Source organism: Scyliorhinus torazame, chromosome 10 (assembly GCF_047496885.1).
Source record: "Scyliorhinus torazame isolate Kashiwa2021f chromosome 10, sScyTor2.1, whole genome shotgun sequence".
Classification (NCBI taxonomy): domain Eukaryota; kingdom Metazoa; phylum Chordata; class Chondrichthyes; order Carcharhiniformes; family Scyliorhinidae; genus Scyliorhinus; species Scyliorhinus torazame.
In genome coordinates this window covers 98,561,278-98,581,739 of record NC_092716.1, presented here as the reverse complement: position 1 = coordinate 98,581,739, position 20,462 = coordinate 98,561,278, and the positions used below count along the sequence as shown (strand labels likewise).

The window sequence follows — 20,462 nt, the reverse complement described above, 5'->3', positions numbered from 1 at the left end:
AGCAATCATTCTTGTCCAAGTTCAACTTGTACCCTGAAAAGGAGCCAAAAGTGCTAAGCTGCTTCATTATGTTGTCCATGGAGGGTACTGGGTCCGTAATATGGGGAAGTAGGTCATCCGTGTAAAGGGACACCCGATGTTCCACCCCTCCCCACTTTATCCCCTACACTTAACAGAGGACTATTGTAAGTGGTTCTATTGTCAAAGCAAACAGGAGCGGCCACAGTGGACACCCCTGTGCCTCTACTCAACAGGAAGTAGTCAGAATTGAGAGCATTCGCATGAACACTGACAGTGGGGGCCCTATACAGTAGTCGAATCCAGCAGAAAAGCTTGAGTTCAAATCCAAACCTCCCTAGAATCTCAAAAAGATTTTCCCATTCCACTCTATCAAATGCTGTTTCGGCATCTAGGGAAACAATCATCTCCGAGGCACTGAGGAGGGGAAAAGGACAACATTTAGCAGGCGACGTATATTGGCCGACAATTGCCGACATTTAACAAAGTCTGTCTGATCCTGCGAGATTGCCTTTGTGAGGCAGAGCTCGCAGTGCCACCATTTTGGTACATAACTTAAAATCCACATTTAAGAGTGACATAGGTTGATTCTTTGTTGGGTCTTTGCCTTTCTTGAGAATCAAAGAGTTAGAGATCTGTGTGAGGATAGAGGGCAAAAAACCCTGGGATAAAGAATCATTAAATCTATCCAGAATTAAAAGTACCAACCGCTCTGCAACCTTATAAATGTCAATGCGGAAGCCATCGGGTCAGGGCTTTACCGGTCTGCACCAACAGTCTATTTGGCAATAGAACTGCTTTCATAATTTCCTATTGGCCCAACAGGGATTCCAAGCTTTCCAAAAAGTCAGTCATGACCGATCCCTCAGCTGGAGGCTCTGATTTATAGAGACCCCAATAGAACGACTCAAAAGCTCCATTAACTTGAGGAGGGACAGAAACCAGGCTGCCGCTCGTGTTTTGTGCCTGTACGATCTGCCGGGAAGCCACCTGTCGCTTCAGCTGGTAAACTAAGTGGCAACTGGCCTTCTCGCCATATTCATAGAACATAGCCCTCGAGCATCGCAGCTGGCCCACCACTCTGTCTGTTGACAATAGCTCGAATTGCGTCTGCAGCTTTTTCCTACTTGACAACTCCAGGGTTGAAGCAAGTGAGTACTCGCGGTCCACCTCAAGAATGGAGTCCACCAGCTTCTGCTGCTCCGCCCTCACTGTCTTCACTTTGTGCAGTTTGTAGAAGATAATATCCCCTGAACACCACCTAAAGGCCTCCCCACAGGATAGAAGGTGAGATTGACTCACTTTTATTAAATTTTATGTATACCCCAATGGCGGTGGACATGCGTTCACAAAATTTCTTGTCCGCTAATAATGTCGTGTCCAACCTCCATGACGGACACTGGGAGGGACCTGACTCAAGTGCCAAATCAACAAAGTGTGGGGCATGATCCAAAATCACAATCGCTGAGTAACCAGCCGTCACCACAAAAGGGAGGAGAGACCTCTCCACTGCAATAAATTGATTCACGGGTATAACTGATGCACATATGAGAAAAATTAAAAAATCTTTATCACCTGAATGCAAAAAGCTGCAAGGATCTACTCCCTGCGCCCCCCCCCCCCCCCCATCTGTTCCATGAAAAACAACAAAGCTCTGGCCACCCCTGATGGAGTCAGAGATTTAGAATCCCCTCGACTCAGAGACCCCAGCCGGGTGCCATTTAACTTGAAACCTGGTCTCCATAAACGTGAAACAGGCAGAACAGCACTTGGGGAGTCTCCCAGGCGATCAGAGGCAGCCCTGGCAGGGTGGTACCCTGGCACTGCTGATGCCACCCAGACACCTTGGCACTGGCACATTGGCACCCTGACAGTGCCACCCAGGCCCATCGTAGCACTGACAGGGTGCCCAGGTGGCATTGCCAGGCTGACAGGGCACTGCCTGGGTACCAGGCTGGCAGTGCCAAGGTGCCCAGGTGGCATCTTGCACATGCCGTGGATCGGGCCCAGGAGTGCTCTGCCCTTATGAGGTGGGGTGAGGGGGTCTCGATAAGTTGGGACATTGGGGGGTCTGGGGGTCATGTTGGGTGGCTGAGAGATCGTGGTGACCCAGGCTTTTCCTGCACTGGTGAGCTGAGCTCCTCAGTGCAGGAAATGAAAGTTAGTGCATCCTTAGTGGGGCCTTCCTTGCCAAGGCTCAAAAAAAGAACAGAGTCCCGTTTAATAGTGCGGACGTTCTTGGCGCTGAATGTGCCGGAAAATACCCCGCTAAAGTACCCACAACCGGCCTCTTTTTTTTCCATTAAATCGCGCCCTTGGGCTTGGAATGATCCAGACTTGGGTTCAGAACATAATTTAAGGCCTCCACCCAAAATAAACTAATGCAAATCCAAATCGTGGAGGAGGCCAGCAGATTATTAATAAAATTAATATTTTCCCAGTTTGGAGCACAGATATTAACCAGAACCACCAGACTGCCCTCCAAAGAGCCACAGATAATAACATGTCTGCCAAGATCTTAGCGGCAGAAAACTGAACCCTTTTATTAATTAATATAGTCGCACCCCGGGTCCTACCATTGAAGCCTGAATGAAAGACTTCTCCCACCCACCCCTTTTGCAGCCTTGTCTGGTCTCTGATCCGCAAATGAATCTCTTGCAAAAATACCACACCAGAATTTAAACTCTTAAGGTGAGCAAATACTCTCATTTAAGGTCATTTAAGCCCCTGACATTCCAGGTAACCAAACAAATTGGTCCCCCCCCCAAAAAAAGAGATTACCCAACCTATTAATAACAGGTACAGCAGCCAGGCCCACCCAAGATGGCCACCAAACTAAATCACAAGACTAAACAAAGAAAAATCTGCAGATACCATCGGCAAACTACCCCCACCTCTCCCCCCTTGTCCTCATGGTCAGATGCTACTACATTCAAAATTGCATAAAAATAGAAGCAAGGCAAACACAAACAACTAAAATCTACTTCTGACAAACCTAAATCTAAACAAAAGCAGAATTCTAAGTTCACTAACTAAAAAAACAACGATAATGAGGTGCAAGCAACCCTTCAACACCACTCCCATTATTTAACTCTCAAGTTAGCAGGGAGGTTTCCAACTAGAGTCCAGAAATATTGTTACAGACAACAAAATACTAAAACCCCATACACCATTGTGCTCCATCAGGGAGCCATATATTTTCATAACTATTAAAACAGAACCCCACATAAACTAAACCACAAACCTAAGCCCAAAGTGTAAAAGTTCAACTGTAACAAGAACAAGAAAATGGAAAAATAAACATGGAAGCCCAACAATTCAAAATGCCCATCCCCAACTCCAAACAACTCAATCACACCGCACCAAACTCGTGTCCCATAACTAAGGAGTCCGCCTCTCCCAGTGCATCAAATAAATAGTCCTTTCCCTCGTAAGTCACTCTTTGCCGCACTGGGTGCACCACACCGAATCGGACTCTATTTTTGTCCTGAGTAGCTTTGGCTCTGTTGGACGCAACCCTTCTCTTCACCAGCTCCGCTCTCACATCTTGGTAAACCTGATGGTGGGGCTTCCCCATTTGAAGTCACAATGTTCCATCTCCCATCTCAGAACCCGCTCTTTCTCTTTCTCACCACCGCATATGGTGTATCCTCAGGATGAGCCTCTGCGGGCTCGGTCCAACTCAGGAGGTAATGTGAATCCATCCTCCCCCACCATTTTCCTGAACATCTCTGCAAATTACTCTTTGGGTGTTGGGCCTTCCAATCCCTCTGGTAGCCGCACGATTTGAACGTTTTGCCTCCTGGGGCTGATTCTGTAAATCATTTACCTTGGTCTTCAGCAGTTTTTTCACTTCAGCCACCAGAAACATCTCCGCTTCCAATGAGGGAATCTGATCACTATGTCTCGAAATGGCCACTTTCATGTTTTTTATCGTGACTCCATGGGCTTTCACGGTTTCATTGGTTTTCTCCAGAGCCACTCGGATGGGGCTAAGGCCTCCTCCATTGATTTCCGGAGGTACTCTGACACCACCTGCCAGTGTTTATCGAATTCATTCACCAAGGTACTTGAAAGCACTTTGGCCACTAGTGGAGTGGCCGGAGCCCCGGAGACTGCCTCTGCCTCTTTCTCTGCCAACAAGCAATGAGAGGCCTCCGATTCTGTCAACAAACTTCTACTGTTTGCCTTTTTTACCTTGGCTTTTTTGGGAATTTCACCTAAATAGGATCCTTATTCCATTAATTATGTGGGTATTCAGAAGAAAATACCCCTAAAACTATGAGAAAAGGGCAAAGGAAGCAGTACCCTAGCGGGAAAGTCAAAGAGATCTAGGAGTACAGGTCCACAGGTCATTGAAAGGAACAACACAGGTGGAGAAGGTAGTCAAGAAGGCATACGGCATGCTTGCCTTCATTGGCCGGGGCATTGAGTATAAGAATTGGCAAGTCATGTTGCAGCTGTATAGAACCTTAGTTAGGCCACACTTGGAGTATAGTGTTCAATTCTGGTCGCCACACTACCAGAAGGATGTGGAGGCTTTAGAGAGGGTGCAGAAGAGATTTACCAGAATGTTGCCTGGTATGGAGGGCATAAGCTATGAGGAGCAGTTGAATAAACTCGGTTTGTTCTCACTGGAACGAAGGAGGTTGAGGGGCGACCTGATAGAGGTATACAAAATTATGAGGGGCATAGACAGAGTGGATAGTCAGAGGCTTTTCCCCAGGGTAGAGGGGTCAATTACTAGGGGGCATAGGTTTAAGGTGAGAGGGGCAAGGTTTAGAGTAGATGTACGAGGCAAGTTTTTTACGCAGAGGGTAGTGGGTACCTGGAACTCGCTACCGGAGGAGGTAGTGGAAGCAGGGACGATAGGGACATTTAAGGGGCATCTTGACAAATATATGAATAGGATGGGAATAGAAGGATACGGACCCAGGAAGTGTAGAAGATTGTAGTTTAGTCGGGCAGTATGGTCGGCACGGGCTTGGAGGGCCGAAGGGCCTGTTCCTGTGCTGTACATTTCTTTGTTCTTTGTTCTTTGGGAGCCACCTTGTGCGTGTCTTCCCCCTACATAACGTCACTGGAAGTATAATTTTTGGTTGTGATTGAGGGGGGGTGTTCCTCGATAGCTGGGTTAGCGAGATCATGGCCCATATTTAACGGCACTTAGTGTTGAAAATAAGCCCCAAAGCGCTTCCTGCCATTACCAGTTGTCTCACCACCGGACTAGCGCCTCGCCACTAACAAGAGGGAAGAGCTTTAAAACGCTCCCTCACCACTTCCTCCCAGTCAACACACAAACATGGCAGGGCTCAGTCCTGCTCCTCGTTTTGGGAATGTCGACTTGGCAGGCTTCTCAATGCCGTTGATGTGAGACAGGGCATCCTGTTCCCCCGGGGGGGGGGGGGTCGGCGGACCAGCAGCAGGGTCAGTAATGCTGCCTGGGAGGCAGTGGCAGCGGCTGTCAGTTCGGGCAACATGACAAGGAGGACTGCTGTCCAATGTTGGATGAAGACCAACGACCTTCACCCATGAGGAATGGGCCCTGGAAATCGCAGGGTTGACTGAGAAGAGAGCAGTCACCAATACCGGGGTTGGCCTGTGCCAGAGCGGTGAGGATCCACTGCTCCCTCACCCAGATGACCTGTCTCCAGTGAGTACTTCATGTCAGACAAAATGATCCTCCCTCTCACTGACCACACGTCCATTGTCTTGAAGGGTCACCATCTAATGAGGCCAGGTCATCCGGAGTCAATGACAGCACATGTGGCAGCATGGGCCTCATTATATCAGGCCTCTGCCTCAGTCTCAGGCCTCTGCACCGGCATCATCAGCCAGGACCTCACCAGGTATCTTTTGTCTCCGAAGAGCCAACCCTTCATCCCAGGGTGGTCCTTAAGGACGTCATGGATCTCCGAGTGCACCAAGATTTAGCTGTCATGTACACTCCCTGGGTAGCGGGCACACAAGTGCATGATACGGTGAGGGTGGTCGCACACAATCTGAACATTCAGGGAGTGGCCTTTACTGCCACTTGGAGTGGGTGTCCTACTTCTCCATGGAATGCCAAGTCTGTGAGCCAGTGGCATAGGTGCTGCACTATCTCTTTGTTGAGATGGAGTCTCCTGTGGCACATGCTGCCCGTCAACTCATCGAAAGACCAACGATGCCTCTACACCTTGGGCCATTGCTGGCCACCCCCTCTGGATTTCTCCTCGATCTGATGGGCGGCCGGGTCTTCAGGGTGGCGGCATCCTGCACAAAGGATGCTGCCTCCAGCCTGCAACGCTGCTGCCTTCTCCGGCATCTGGCCGGCTGGGCTTCCACCAACAACACAATGGCAACCGCTGCAAGACCAGCACCACCATCCATTTTGATATCTGTAAGGAAATAGACTGATAATCGGTCTGAGTTTCCATCCTGGGACCCTCAAATCACCCAGGCTTCCCCCACCCTTCCATGTCCCGCCTTCTCTCAGAGTGCGATCCAGCGAGCCAGTTGTGCTGGAAAATCTTGCTCTGCACACTCACTCCCAGCCACATCAGGAGGCCCTAGATCCCAGACCCTTGCCAGAAACATTAGGGAGACTGTGCTCAGGAGTCTTCACCTGATCCACACACTTACCCTTTGGTCGCAAGAAGATCCCCAGTGCTGAAGCCCTGCTCTTTAGTGTTTGATTGTTGGCAGCTGCCACTAGGGTGCTGACACTCCTAGAGTTTAGGCACATTGTTCAAGCATCAAAGTTTGATTGAAATGCTGTGTACTAATCATCCTCTGAGACATGGCACGTATGCTCTCGAGAAGCCACATGAGAGTTGAGGATTGCGAAGTGCTCTCACAGATAACAAGGCAAATTCCTCATTTTCAATAGCGTTCAGCTGTGAAGCTAGAGGCTGCTCACAGTCAAAGGACGTTAAAGTGACTTTGAGCATAGAACCAAGAAGAGGGCTCTGTCCAGGAAGTGTTTGGTAGGACAGATAGGTCGCAGCTGTGGTTGCCCCTGTTAGGGGTCCCAACAATATTTAAAAATGGCTTGAAGGCCTCACAGATGCAAAGCCCCTCACTCCCTCCAGCCCAGGGGCAACCACCGACCTAGAATGCTTCAGCTCCCCGAACAAGATCAACCTCCCTGAGCGGTGTCCCCCCCCCCCCCCCGCCCCCCCGCAATCCGAGCAATGGGCCAACACCTCCTGTGCCCTTAAGCTGCAGGCCAGAAAATGGAAATGACTACTCACCTCCTCACTTCCCTCAGTAGCCCCTGTGCCAGCTTCACATTTTTATAAAGGATTATTAAACAACGCCTGTGTGATTTCTCGCTGGGGAGTCAGTTAATTCCTGGGAGGCCGCTGCGTTCGACTTCAATCTCACCGATGAGACTGAAATTAATGCAAGTGAGGGTTAATGATATGCTGACCATTTTTTTTACGAGATCTGGAGCTCGCCATCTGGAGCAGGCCTGGGAAATTGTAAACTGGTTTGCACCTGGTGTGAATCTCAATTTTGGCCTTTCTTTCTATTAGCCCGGTGCGGCCAGATCCATGACGGGCGTAACACTCTGGTTAAATCATTATCTATTATTAGCAATTCTATTAGAGTAGATTTTAAAATTGGGAGTCAAGCTTGTGGAGTCTTAAATATGTTGGTTCACCTATGAAGAAGAATAGGTCTGGAATAATTTTAAATCGACAATCCTATTTCGAGAGTGTTACTTCCACCAGTTAGTTGGGCGGGATTCTCACAGCCCGGGGCCGGGCCGGAGAATCGCCGCGACTGCCGCGAATCGCTGGGACCCGATTCTCCGCGGAGCAGAGAATCGGCACCATTGGTGCCGGCGCGAGCCAGGGGCCGCTCTACGCCCCCCCCCCCCCCCCCCCCCCCCCGGCGATACTCGGCTCGGGATAGGCCGAGCGGCCGTAACAAAAAACCCAAGTCCCACTGGTGCCGTTCTAACCTGGTCTTACCCGGCGGGACCTTGGCGTGGAAGGGTCCGGGGGTGGCCTGTGGGGGGGGGGGGGCCCGACCCCGGGGGGGGCCTCCGCTGTGGCCTGGCCCGCGATCGGGACCTACCGATTGGCGGGCCGGGGGCCTTCTTTCTTCCGCACTGGTCCCTGTAGCTGTGCGTCACTTGCCTCGGGGCCGGCGTGGCGAAGGGAGCCACTGCACATGCGTGCCTTGGCGCCAGTGCCACTGCGCATGCGCAGACACGCGGCGCCCATCTGATGCCGGGATCGGCAGCTTGGGGGGCGTGGGTCACTCCAGTGCTGTACTGGCCCCTGTAGGGGCCAGAATTGCAAATCCTGAGGCCATGTTGACGCCATTGGGAAATGTAACGGCGTTTACGACGGCGTCAACACTTAGCCTCAGGATCCAAGAATTCCGCCCGTTGTACTCGGCCCCACAAAAAGATGATATTATATCAAAAAATACATCAAAGCAATTGTGAAGATTTTTTGGTCAGTTCAACTTGCTCAGACTAGACCACATGCTGGTTTTTATGTGTTAACATTTAGTAGTACAATAAAACACCCTAAAGTTTAAAGTATTTTATTTGCTCTTAAAACATTGACAAAATTCGATCTGGAGAAATGCATCCTTTAAGATCTCATTCTTGGGTGACCCAAGGACCGTGAAACTTGTCATTTTCGGTAGGCTTCACATGTTAATCTTTCCGATGGTATTCTATTGAAGCTGGTTTCACAATAGTTCTTATTGGATGAAAATGGGAAATGGTGTGCCTTAGCTTGGCAAGCGAAGAAAGTAAAAAGGGTTGTTAAAAGTTCTTTGGTTGTCCAAACATTGGCTTTTGTAGAGGTATGGGATTCTACTTGTCAAATAGAATTCTGAGTATGATTTTGCACAATGGGTGTACTGAAGATAGTACTGATTGAATGTGATGTAGAGAATTGATTATTGTGGCATAATATACACTCTCCATTAAACGTTTTAGTAAAAACGGTTTGACTTTGCTGGCTTGAAACAAATATTGGAAGAAAAGGAAATCTCCAAAGTAAAATGGGTGGATCAAGTCAGTTTTACAACACAAAATGCATGTACAAAGAAATTGCTAGGGGTCCTAGAAGAGGTGTGTCTCACAATATAATGCTTTGCCCAAAGTGTGGAGCTTTTGGATTTACTTTGCTTTCAAATAGTTGATTTACATCTTCACTCTTTTTTAATTAAAACAGAGAGGGAATCTGTTAATTGTATATTAATTGTTTAATTGCAATATGCAGCTGATGATTCGCTTGAATCACTATAAATAGACACAGACTGAGATGTAGTTGTTGGTTTAGGAGATGTGTTCTTGTAATGTGTGTTACAATCCCAGTTGATGTTACAATTAGACGAGAAGATCCCAGAATGGAACCCTGGCTGAAAAGACTATAACGTTTTTTATAAAATGTGGAGGAACTGAGTCACTGGCGCACTAATTATTTTAAACAACAAGGAAAAAACATTTATTGAACATGAAAAAAATTGGATTATGATGCAATACATCTTTAAGGGTAGCACCCCAGTAGTTAGCACTGTTGTTTCACAGCACCAGGGTCCCAGGTTTGATTCCCGGCTTGTGTCACTGTCTGTGCGGAGCCTGCACGTTCTCCCCAAGTCCGCGTGGGTTTCCTCCAGGTGCTCCGTTTTCCTCCCACAAGTCCCGAAGGACGTGTTGTTAGATGAATTGGACATTCTGAATTCTCCCTCAGTGTACCCGAACAGTTGCTGGAGTGTGGCGGATTATCACAGTAACCTCATGGCAGTGTTAATGTAAGCCTACTTGTGACAATAATAAAGATTATTATTATTTACTCCCCTCTTATCTTAACAAATACACAAAGATTTAAAGATTAACATGGATTACAAAGTACATCTTAACCTATAATGGTCTCATTAACACAAAGTCTATTTTAAGCACACTAGATGACTGTGTTCAAATACATGAACTTCGCTCTGAACCCCAAGTGAATATTTGTGGATTTCTCCTCAGAATCCCCCTTGATAATGATCACGAGAGTTTCCAAACCCCACTCCCAATAACATGCGTTAAAATCTTCTTTCATAATAATACATTTCCTTATCAATTTGCATCATGAAGTCCAGTCCAGGTTTTACAAATGGTGCCTTTAAACAAAGCTTCCGCACTATTTTTAACAGCGAATCCGTTCTGGGATTTTACACTTTAGGTTTCCTTCATCTGGACTGTTTTTACACAAATTCCGGGATCCAGACACCGATTTTCACTGTTATTTCAACTCACATTCCACAGGCTGTAGTAAAATCTCACAAACCTAAAAAACACTTCAAATATTTTTCTGGAATCTCAGCCTTCTTCTCAGTTCAGTCTTCCTTTACTGAACAGTGCTCTGTTCTAGTACCTTTAACCTCAGACATCGTGGAAGTTTCTCTTCATTTCTCTAGCCTCCTTAACTGGCTGCTCTTCAATTGTTTAAAATTCAGATCTCTGCAATTGTTTCTACACCGTTACTCCCTGGTATGGCTTTTTCTTCTAGCAAAGCTGAGAGATGTTTCCTTTCCAGCCTTCTAAACCTACTGCTTCTAGCAGAGCTGATGGAGCTGCCTTCTCTCTCACTACCTACCTTCGACTACAATCAAATTAGCTCAACTAAAACCTAAAAGCTCCTCTACCTTTACAAGGCCCCAGTCGCTAAGCTGCCACTGCTGGTTTATTTATTTTTCATGCTGTAGCCCTCTCTAACAATAGAAACACAGTTCAAACTTAACCAGCCCCCACACATACCTTTATCCAGAATGAATCTAACTATAGGTTTTACCTTTCCAGGCACATAACATTAAATTAAACACACTTAAAACTATATCTTATTTCTAATCTTTACCAATAAAAATCTAATTCTCTTAAAACTACCGTTGTTTTCCTAACACTGCAAATAAATATGATAATAATCTTTCTATAAACGTATGTACAGATTGACTTCAGTTCTATCCTTCACCAACTGGTTTCTGGAGTAAAGCCAGGTGTGGAAAGGTGCAGGGTGGTTGGTGGAATTACTTATTGGGATGCCATGGTGATGTTGTTGGGATCCTGTTATTTAAAATTGCCACTTTCTGAATCCAAGTAAATAACATAATTGGTCAAAATTGCAGATGATATGAATTGTGGAGGCAATTGAGTCTGAAGAGAAAGCTTGGGATTTGCAAAATATGAATGGGAGTGGAATTATGGCAGATGGAATTTTATATGCACAGGGTAAATTACTGTGTGTTGGGAGAACAAAATGGTCAATCGTGTTACTTTCTTCTTTTAGAAGATCTAAATGTACCAATCATACACATGGATTGGTGAGAAAATAATGTGGGTTCTTAATTTTAAGATAAGACTGTTTACAGATAATATTCACTCGGAGCTAAGTGTAGTATATCTGACTTCCACCACTGCCGCTCAAAAACTGCTCAACAAATCATGGGACTAATACATCATATGTTGTTGATGTAGGTAGTGATTGACAGTAGTTTAAGATATGCTTCCTTAAATGTATATGCACATCATATTGCAAAAACTGAAAGTGAAATATACAGTAAAATGGCAGAACCTTTAAGAGTATTGACAGGCAGAAAGATCTGGGTGCACAGTTCCACAGGTCACTGAAAGTGGCAACGCAGGTGGAGAAGGCAGTCAAGATGGCATACGGCATGTTGCCTTCATCTGCCGGGGCATTGCGTATAAATATTGGCAAGTCATGCGGCAGCTGTATAGAACCTTAGTTAGGCCACGCTTGGAATATAGTGTCAAATTCTGGCTGTAACACTAGCAGAATGATGTGGAGGCTTTGGAGAGGGTACAGACAAGGTTTACCAGGATGTTGCCTGGTATGGAGGGCATTAGCTATGAGGAGAGGTTGGATAAACTCGGTTTGTTCTCACTAGAACAATGGAGGATGAGGGGCGACCTGAAAGAAGTCTACAAAATTATGAGGGGCATGGACAGAATGGATAGTCAGAAGCTTTTTCCCAATTATTAGGGGACATAGGTTTAAGTTGTGAGGGGCAAAGTTTAGAGGAGGTGTGCGAGGGATGTTTTTTACACAGAGGGTAGTGGGTGCTTGGAACTAGCTGCTGGAAGAGGTGGTGGAGGCAGATACGATAATGACGTTTAAGGGGTGTCTTGACAAATACATGCATAGGATGGGAATACAGGAAGTGTAGAAGGTTTTATGTTAGACGGGCAGCATGGTCGACGCAAGCGTGGAGGGCAAAATGGCCTGTTCCTGTGCTGTGCTTTTCTTTGTTTTTTGTCCTTTGTACTCTTGTGAATGGTGAACCAAGGTTGAAGCTGAAAGGGATTCTGGAAGTTTTAGTGTACCTGTCAATGAGCATGTCCCATAGTGTCACAACATCCTGAACTAGTGTGCGGTCAATTCCAGCCCCACTTGACCTGAGTCGCACACAGGTGAAATTAGATGGTACTTTAAAATACCTGAGTCCTTGGTTGAGCCCAATAAACTACAGTCACCATATTTGTAACTTTAAAACACAGGTAACTTTTTATTATACACAGTATTATAATTAACTGAAAATGTAACTGACTATCTACTACCCTTTTCCCAAACCCCTCTTCCTAACTCGCCCCACTCTCTATATACACACACAGACACAGACAAATAACACAGAGGGGAAGGGTGGTGGAAAGGGAAAGAAAATATAAATAAAATAAAAGGTTAAGGATCTTTGATGAACTGGGATAACTTCCAGGCAATGTCTTTCTGAAGTTCAGGCTTTCAGTTTGGTCATTCTTCCTTCTAGGCTTAAGATGGTTTTCTCTGGCAAGGTTGTCTATTTTCTCTGCAGACTCAGTATCATTTCATGTTCACAACAAAGGATGTGCCGGGACTCACTTCTTTCAGAACAATAGAGCAGTTCTTTTACTTCAGCAAGCAGGAGAGAGAGAGAGAGAGAGTTCCTTTCCACTTCACCAAGCAAGACAAAGATGGAGGGAGAGTGTTTCTTTCAATTCCAATGTCTAAACACTTCTGCCCCGTTCTCTCATAAAGCATCCTGCAGGAACCAATCACTGACCATTGTCAGGCAGAACACTGCCCCTGGCCAACCCACCAGTTGCCAGTTAACCAATCAAACTGACTCCTTCCAAAGCTGGTTCCTAAGATCCACATGGTGCTGACGAGTCTGGCTTCTCCTTTCCAAAATACAAAACCTGGGAAAACAGTGTCCTGGCGAGCAAGCTGTTTCAATCAACAAGGCCAATAGAATATTGAACAATTGAACCAGAATAGAATACAAGATAGGAAAAGTCTTGCTTAAAGTGTGCAATGCTCTGGTCTACCCACACCTTGAGTATCATGAGACACAAGGGATACATTCAGGACTTAAAGGCCGAAGGCAGTTCAGAGACCAGACACAAGGCTGACTGCTGGCATCAGACGATAGTTCAAAAGAAAGATTGGAAAATCTTGGGTTTTTCAGAGTTCAAATGAGGTGACCTATTGAGGTATATAAGATAGCATCAATAGAAAATTACTTCAAATTCAACTGTGACTGTAGGCCAATAAGGTACTGGTTCAGACTAGCAAAAGGAAGTTTACAATTGATGGTATGAATTTTTCATACAGAGAATGAACACATGCAGTGAACGTCCAAAATAGGGTAATGTGAATTAAAATCTTTGAATCGTTCCGGAAACAATTGAATGCTGTGTTGGTGGGAATTGCAGGATCATGCTGAAAGAATGAGCAAAGATGATCTTGCTTATCAATAATGGCTCAGTTGGTAGTACTGTCTGATGAGTATAAGACCCACTCTAAGACATGAGCACATATTAACTGATACTCTCGTACAGGACTAATTGAGCACTAATATAAGAGATGTGTAATTCTTGGCATGAGATGTTAAAACAAAGCCCCATCTGTTGGTTTAGGTGAAAGATCCCATGATACTATTTAAAAGATGCTTTTATGTATGTGCCAGTTAGTTCCCCAAGCACAGATCTTGCACAGCTAACTAAATATAAAATTGCCAAGACGTCATAAGACTGGCTATTATAAAGACTTGCTGATTTCTAATGAGTCTTCTCAATTACTGGACTCAGTGAGCCCTGGATGTTGTAGAGTTAGTTTGCAGTCAGGATACTTGGGAACCGATAGTGAGGAGTGCTCTACATGGGCATTCAAGCACAGACGTTGAAGACTTAATTCTCCTGATAATTTGGCCAACATTCCCCGCCTTCCAACAAAAACAAATTAAGTGATAATTAAACTAATTTCTATTTGTTAGATCTTGCTTTGCAAAATGGTTGCTGTATTTGTTAGGCATGAGGATTTGTACTTCAAAGCAATTTTCATTGTATGTGGAGCCTTTAGATGTTTCTGATCAGGCATTACATAAAAATGTATTATTTTTCCAACAAAATCAATGTGTAGAATCCCAACATTTTCTGAGGTACTAATCTTTAAAATGTGGTTCATTAAAGACACTTTAAGCCAATGGATGTAGGGTGCACAGTGAAAAGGGTTTGTTCCACTAGATTGATTCCCAGTGATGCAGAGACCTGCCATGGTGATTAAATGATTCCAGAAATAAATCAGCATTTTTTTACTCCACTTCTAAAAGAATATGCCCTCTCATCTCTGCCCTGTGCAACATTACAAGCTTTTTGTAATGCTCAGATGTGATTGCATTTTTGCAATTTGTGAAATGGAACTTCCAAATGATTTGAGACCTGTTTATTTTACAAGCCGCATACTAAGCAGAGCATTGAAACCACGAGAAATCACTGCATCCTGTTAATTGTTCAAAGAAACTACAAAATCTATTATAAATACGAGTACTGGACTGGTAAACATGAAGAGCTGATCTTGCTCTAGAAATATTTACGATCTGGGATTTAGTGGAGGATTATCGTGAGACATGTACCAGGACTGGCACCAGGAATACAGACATTCTTAGAGAACATACTTCAAGCTGTTTTTCTCTTTTTGATTTTGTTGTTTTTTATATTTGCTGCATTTGCACAGTTTTTAATAATTTCTACTTTGCACCCTAGATAATGTATTTTCACTGCCCTGGACAACAGACGGCAGTTTATATTTAAGCCAATGGAGCTGTTTATGTGATAACTAAGGGTGCAGGATAAACTGCACTGCATGTAGCATTATTCTCAATGGCTCACATTGATAGAGGTGAGGAGGAACAAGTGAGACTAGGAAAAGGGCAGAGGAGGCATGGAAGCAAAGGAAGGTGGAGAATTACTGGTCGCTGGAAATACCAGCTGTACGTTGATGTTGACTGTGTTGCAACTGCAAAGTAGATTATTGAAATACTATGGTAGAATATTTTGCCTGGACTCCACTGTACCTCTTCCAATTAGGTACAGGAAGGAAATGGCTGAGAAGAAGTTACTGCAAAAGTTTTCTGACCAACACAGTGTTCTCATACTGGTGGCTCAAGGGTAGAATCAACTTATTCGAAGAATGTACAATCCACTTCCATTGACTTGTCCACTAACAGATCAAGTCAGTTGTGAACAGTTTGGATGTTTTCATCATAGAACCATTTAAAGAACCATTAAACCCACACAGTCTGTACCAGCTCCTTGTGAGAGCAATCTAAACTGACCCCACTGCTCTCATTACGTAGCATTGTGTCTTCTGCTTAAAATATTTATCCAATTTTCCCTTAAATTTTGAAATGGTCTCTGCTGCAAATCATTGCATGGTCTTACAAAACTCATTAAATTCTCCTAACCTTTCTCATTTGTTTCGCAACAACTTTAAATTGTTGACCCCTTATTATCACTGACTCCCCAACCAGAAGAAATAGTCTTTCCTGATTTATTCTACCAGAACACTTCATGATACAAAACAATTCTATTGCATTTCCTCTTAATCTTCATCACCTCAGGGGTACAATAACAATGGTTATGTTTCCAGACAAGCAATCCAGAGGCCTAATGATCTGGAGACATGAGTTCAACTCCCACCATGGCAGCTGGGGAATTTAAATTTAATTAGTTGAAAGAAAATCTGGGATAAAAGCTAGTATCAGTAATAATGACCATGAAAGTATCTGTTGTTGTAAATTTCCAATGGTTCATTAATGTTCTTTAGGGAAGGAAATCTGCTATCCTTATCCGAATTGGTCTATATGTGTCTCCAGACTCATAGCAATGTGTTGGCCTCTTAACCACTGTCAAAATGGCCTAACAAACAACTCAATTGTATTCAAGTCAGCTCACCACCACCCTCTTGAGGGCAGTTGGGGATGAGCCTTATCAGCGGCAGCCTTGTCCAGTGAATACATTTTTTAAAACTCCAGTGGAAATAGACGAGTTCTCATTAATTTCCTACCTGTGGCATAATGCCAGAATCTATGTTGTATGCTCCTCACTGCTTTATTTTTTCTGTATTGGGGTGCTCAAAATTATACACAATGTTCAAATTGTAGACTGAGCCATTAGAACTTTGGCAAGGCTGCACTTGGAATATTGCGCACAATTGTGGTTGCCACACTACCAGAAGGATGTGGAGGCTTTGGAGGGAGTGCAGAGGAGATTGACCAGGACGTTGGCTGGTCTGGAAGGGGTTAGCTATGCAGGCAGGCTGAATAGACTCAGACTGTTTTCATTAGAACGACGGAGGTTGAGGGGTGACCTGATAGAGGTCTACAAGATTATGAGGGCCATGGATAGAGTGGTTGGGCAGACACTCTTTCCCAGGGTGGAGGGGTCAGTCACCAGGGGGCATAGGGTTTAAGGTCCGTGGGGAAAAGTTTAGAGGAGATATTCGAGGCAGATCTTTTAAACAGAGGGTGGTGAGTGTCTGGAGTGCGTTGCCAGGGGAAGTAGATACATTAATGACGTTCAAAAGGCATCTTGACAAATAGATGGATAGGATGGGTATAGAGGGATACGGCACTGGGAAGTGCTGAGGGATTTGGCCAAGGGTGGTATCATGACCGGTACAGGCTTGAAGGGTCAAAGGGCCTGTTCCCGTGCTGCTTTGTTCTTTATTCCTTGCATCAAGGTGTGATTGGGATGCTAGGCAATGACTCCCACAGGCTACATGGTCCACCCATCCACGGGTTGTGTGAAGGGCTCACTTAACCACAATTGCCAATTCCCGATTAGCCCTAAACTTCAGCCGCACGACCAGAGGCCTCACCAGTGATTGGGGGTTGGTGGGCAGATGGGCAGTGACAAGCATTGTCCCCGGAATGGATACACATGATCCAGGGGTTGGCATGATGGTGCCTCACGCGGTTGCCCCTCCAGCGCCTCCCAACCCCCATGGCAGCCCAGTCCAGCGGGGTGTCCCCCACCCCCAGCCGAGCAACCCCCACCCACCGCCAAGCACAGGGGTGGCAGTCTCAGCGACCCCCAGGCTCTTTGCCTGTGAGCAAAGATGGCTATTCATCTCCTCGGCTCCCCACAGACGCTCTACCGCCATGTTTACCTTTTTAAAAACGAGTACTAATTGGTGCCAGCGTGAGCACTTGCTGGGCAGGCCACTGAATGACGTTGGATATGGACTGGCTCCCGTTAATTGTATGGAAATAGGGCTTAAGTGGTGATAATTGGTGTCTCTCCACCCTATGGTGCGATCCCGATTTTGCCTATGGGAGCAGGCCAGTTGCATCGCAAGCTGTTTGGCATCCAGCACGGATCCCGTTTTTGGTCTCTCCCGCTATTCACCGGCCTCGTTACAAGTCCACGGCCTGAGGGTGGGTGAGCGCCGTGGGGAGGGGGGAATGCCTGGAGAGATGGGCAAAGGGTCCGAGGTCGGTCCGCATTGCGGAAGAAAGTGACAGACATCATAATGGTTGTGAAAAAAGGAGATTAATGTGCTGTATAATACCAAACTCCTGTTGGTGCCACCCCCCCAACCCCCTCCCCACCCCTACCTACTTCTAGGTAGTTCCCCAGGATGCACATCTGAGGTGGGGGCTGGCTGCTAGCTGCCTACCTCGTCCCATGGCCTTCGATGCCCCTGGCGGGCATTATATGGGGGCTCTGGGGCCAGCAATGTGGTGCTTACGAGATTGTGCCCCAGAAACCTGTCCACTACCATGTGCCACTGAGGTGGGTGTATTTGCACTGGTGGGAGGGGTTGGAGATGACACTTTCCGATTCTTGTTGAACCCCACATATTCATCAATCACCCGAGCCACCTTCACACAAAATCCCAAAGCCGTCAACAGCCCCACATCCAAACTCCACGCCGGCCGCTGGGCCGGCCCCATCTCCAAACCCACATCATCCAGACGCAGAGCATGATCTGATATCACTATCATGGAGTATTCTGCATTCCTCACCCCTGGCAGCAGGGCTCTCCCCATTACAAAAAGGTATCTGTGCAAATATAGAGGAAAAGGAGTATTCCCTGCCCCCAGGATGTAAAAACCGGCATGGGTCCGCTGCATCCATCTCCTTCTTGAGCTCTGCTAGTACCTTCGCCGCCCCTGAGGGGGCCAGAGAAGTCGGCTTGGACCGATCCAACTTGGGGCTCAACACACAGTTCAGATCACCCCCCCAATATCAGCTGGTATGTATCCCTATCCAGTATCGCCGCCAGCATCCTCTTCATAAACTCCACATCATTCTAATTTTGAACGTACACACTCACCAAGACCACCAACTTACCCTCCAATGTCCCCGTAACTTGGCATACCTGACCCCCTGGTCTGCTACCACCTTTTCCATCTGGAACCAAACTCTTTTATTAATCAGTATTGCCAACCCCCAGGCCTTTCCAACAAAGCCCGAGTGGAACACCTGGCTAACCCAACTCTTATGGAGCCTAACATGCCCCCTTAGCCACAGGTGGGTCTCCTGCAAAAGCACCACATCGGCTTTCAAATTTTTTAGATGAGAGAAAACTCTTGCACGTTTCACTGGGCCCCTCAAACCTTACACATTCCACGTAGTGAATCAAATCAGGGGTATCTCAGAAAATTCCTACATTGCAGAAGGAGGCCATTTGGCCCATCAAGTCTGCATCAACCCTCTGAAAGAGCAACCCAGCTAGGCCCAATCACCCACCTTATACCCGTAACCCCAGCTAGCCTTTGGACACTAAGGAGTAATTTAGCATGGCCAGTCCATCTAACCGCCACATCTTTGGACTGTGGGAGGAAACCGGAGCACCCGGAGGAAACCCACGCAGAGTCAGGGAGAATGTGCAAACTCCACACAGACAGCCACCCAAGGCCGGAATCGAACCTTGGTCCCTGGCGCTGTGAGGTAGCAGTGCTAACCACAGTGTCACCGTGCCACCCTCTCTCTCACTGCCCTCCCCTTCAAGTCAGCCATTTCCATCGCGAGAGCGAATCCAGAGCCAACCCAAGATGACTGCTTACCCCGCCCCACAAATGGGACAACGCCTGCCCCCAGCCACCATGAGCACTCTAACCACCTCTCCTCCCACCATCCCAGAACTCTCCCATCCACTTCTTCTCAAACTGCTGCCTCGCTCTTGCAACCCCTCGCCCTACAATTCACACCTTCTAGGTTCAGCGACATCTGCCTAAACAGGTTCCACAAGCCGCAGCCCCTCCCCCCCACCTTGCTCCCATTCACCAGCCAATCTCATTCAGCTAGCAAGGCAGCACTCCCGCCAGAGCCCATCCTATCCAATTAAAGCATCCAAGTCAAAAGCCGGACACCTAACCAAAACCAAAAATCTACCACCGCCACCTTCCACCATCCAAAACTGCCCAACTCCTCCCAAACCCCCCTCAATACAAAAACCCATACAAACATATGACAGAAGGATAGAATCCCCCAAACCAACCTGTATCAATTTCAATTGTCACCAGCTCTATACAAATATATGCGAAGAAAGGGGGTAGAGGGAATAAGGGAAACAAAAAATATACTTACATACACAGTTACTACTACAATATCCCGTCCCAAGCACCAAACACGTTCCCTGCAAGTCCCTTCAGTCCAGTACAAGTTCTTCGGCATTAATAAATGCCTCCGCTTCCTCCAGCGTCTCAAAGTGATATTTATCCTTGTGTGACACCCACAGCCTTGCCGGGTAAACCATGCCAAACTGTACCCCAGTCTTGTAGAGCGCCAACTTCGACCTGTTAAAGGCTGACTACCTCCTTGCCAATTCTGCTGTAATGTTTTGATTGATGCAGATACTGCTGCCTTCTCATCGCACCTCTCAATTCTCCTTGGCCCACCTTAGGACCTTACAATGCTTGCCGAACTGTTTCTCAAATTCCACAGCCATTACTTCCGCCAGGTTGTCTGCTGTGATAGGTGCGGCCCCACCCAATACACTTGCTTCCGCTACCTTAGGACCCCCTGAGCTCCCCACATTGCACAGTTCTTTCGACAGTCTACTGCTTCCACCTTTCTTATATTTTTTCTTGCGTCTTTTGACAGCTTACACCAAATACTCTCGAATGGGACGAGTCTGTCCATTAATTACCCCTGGGAACTGGGTAAA

General features: G+C 46.3%; 1 protein-coding gene and 1 long non-coding RNA gene across 2 annotated transcripts in view; one reads left to right on the top strand and one right to left on the bottom strand.

Moving 5' to 3' along the window:
- smpd3 (sphingomyelin phosphodiesterase 3) overlaps positions 1-20,462 on the top strand; it is a 565,394-nt gene that overhangs the window by 25,568 nt on the left and 519,364 nt on the right. The gene's annotated exons all lie outside the window — the stretch shown is intronic.
- LOC140430787 (uncharacterized) overlaps positions 8,547-20,462 on the bottom strand; it is a 36,253-nt gene continuing 24,337 nt past the window's right edge. Inside the window, exon 2 of the long non-coding RNA XR_011949546.1 lies at positions 8,547-9,789. This is a non-coding gene — a long non-coding RNA (uncharacterized lncRNA). The remainder of the gene's footprint in view (positions 9,790-20,462) is intronic.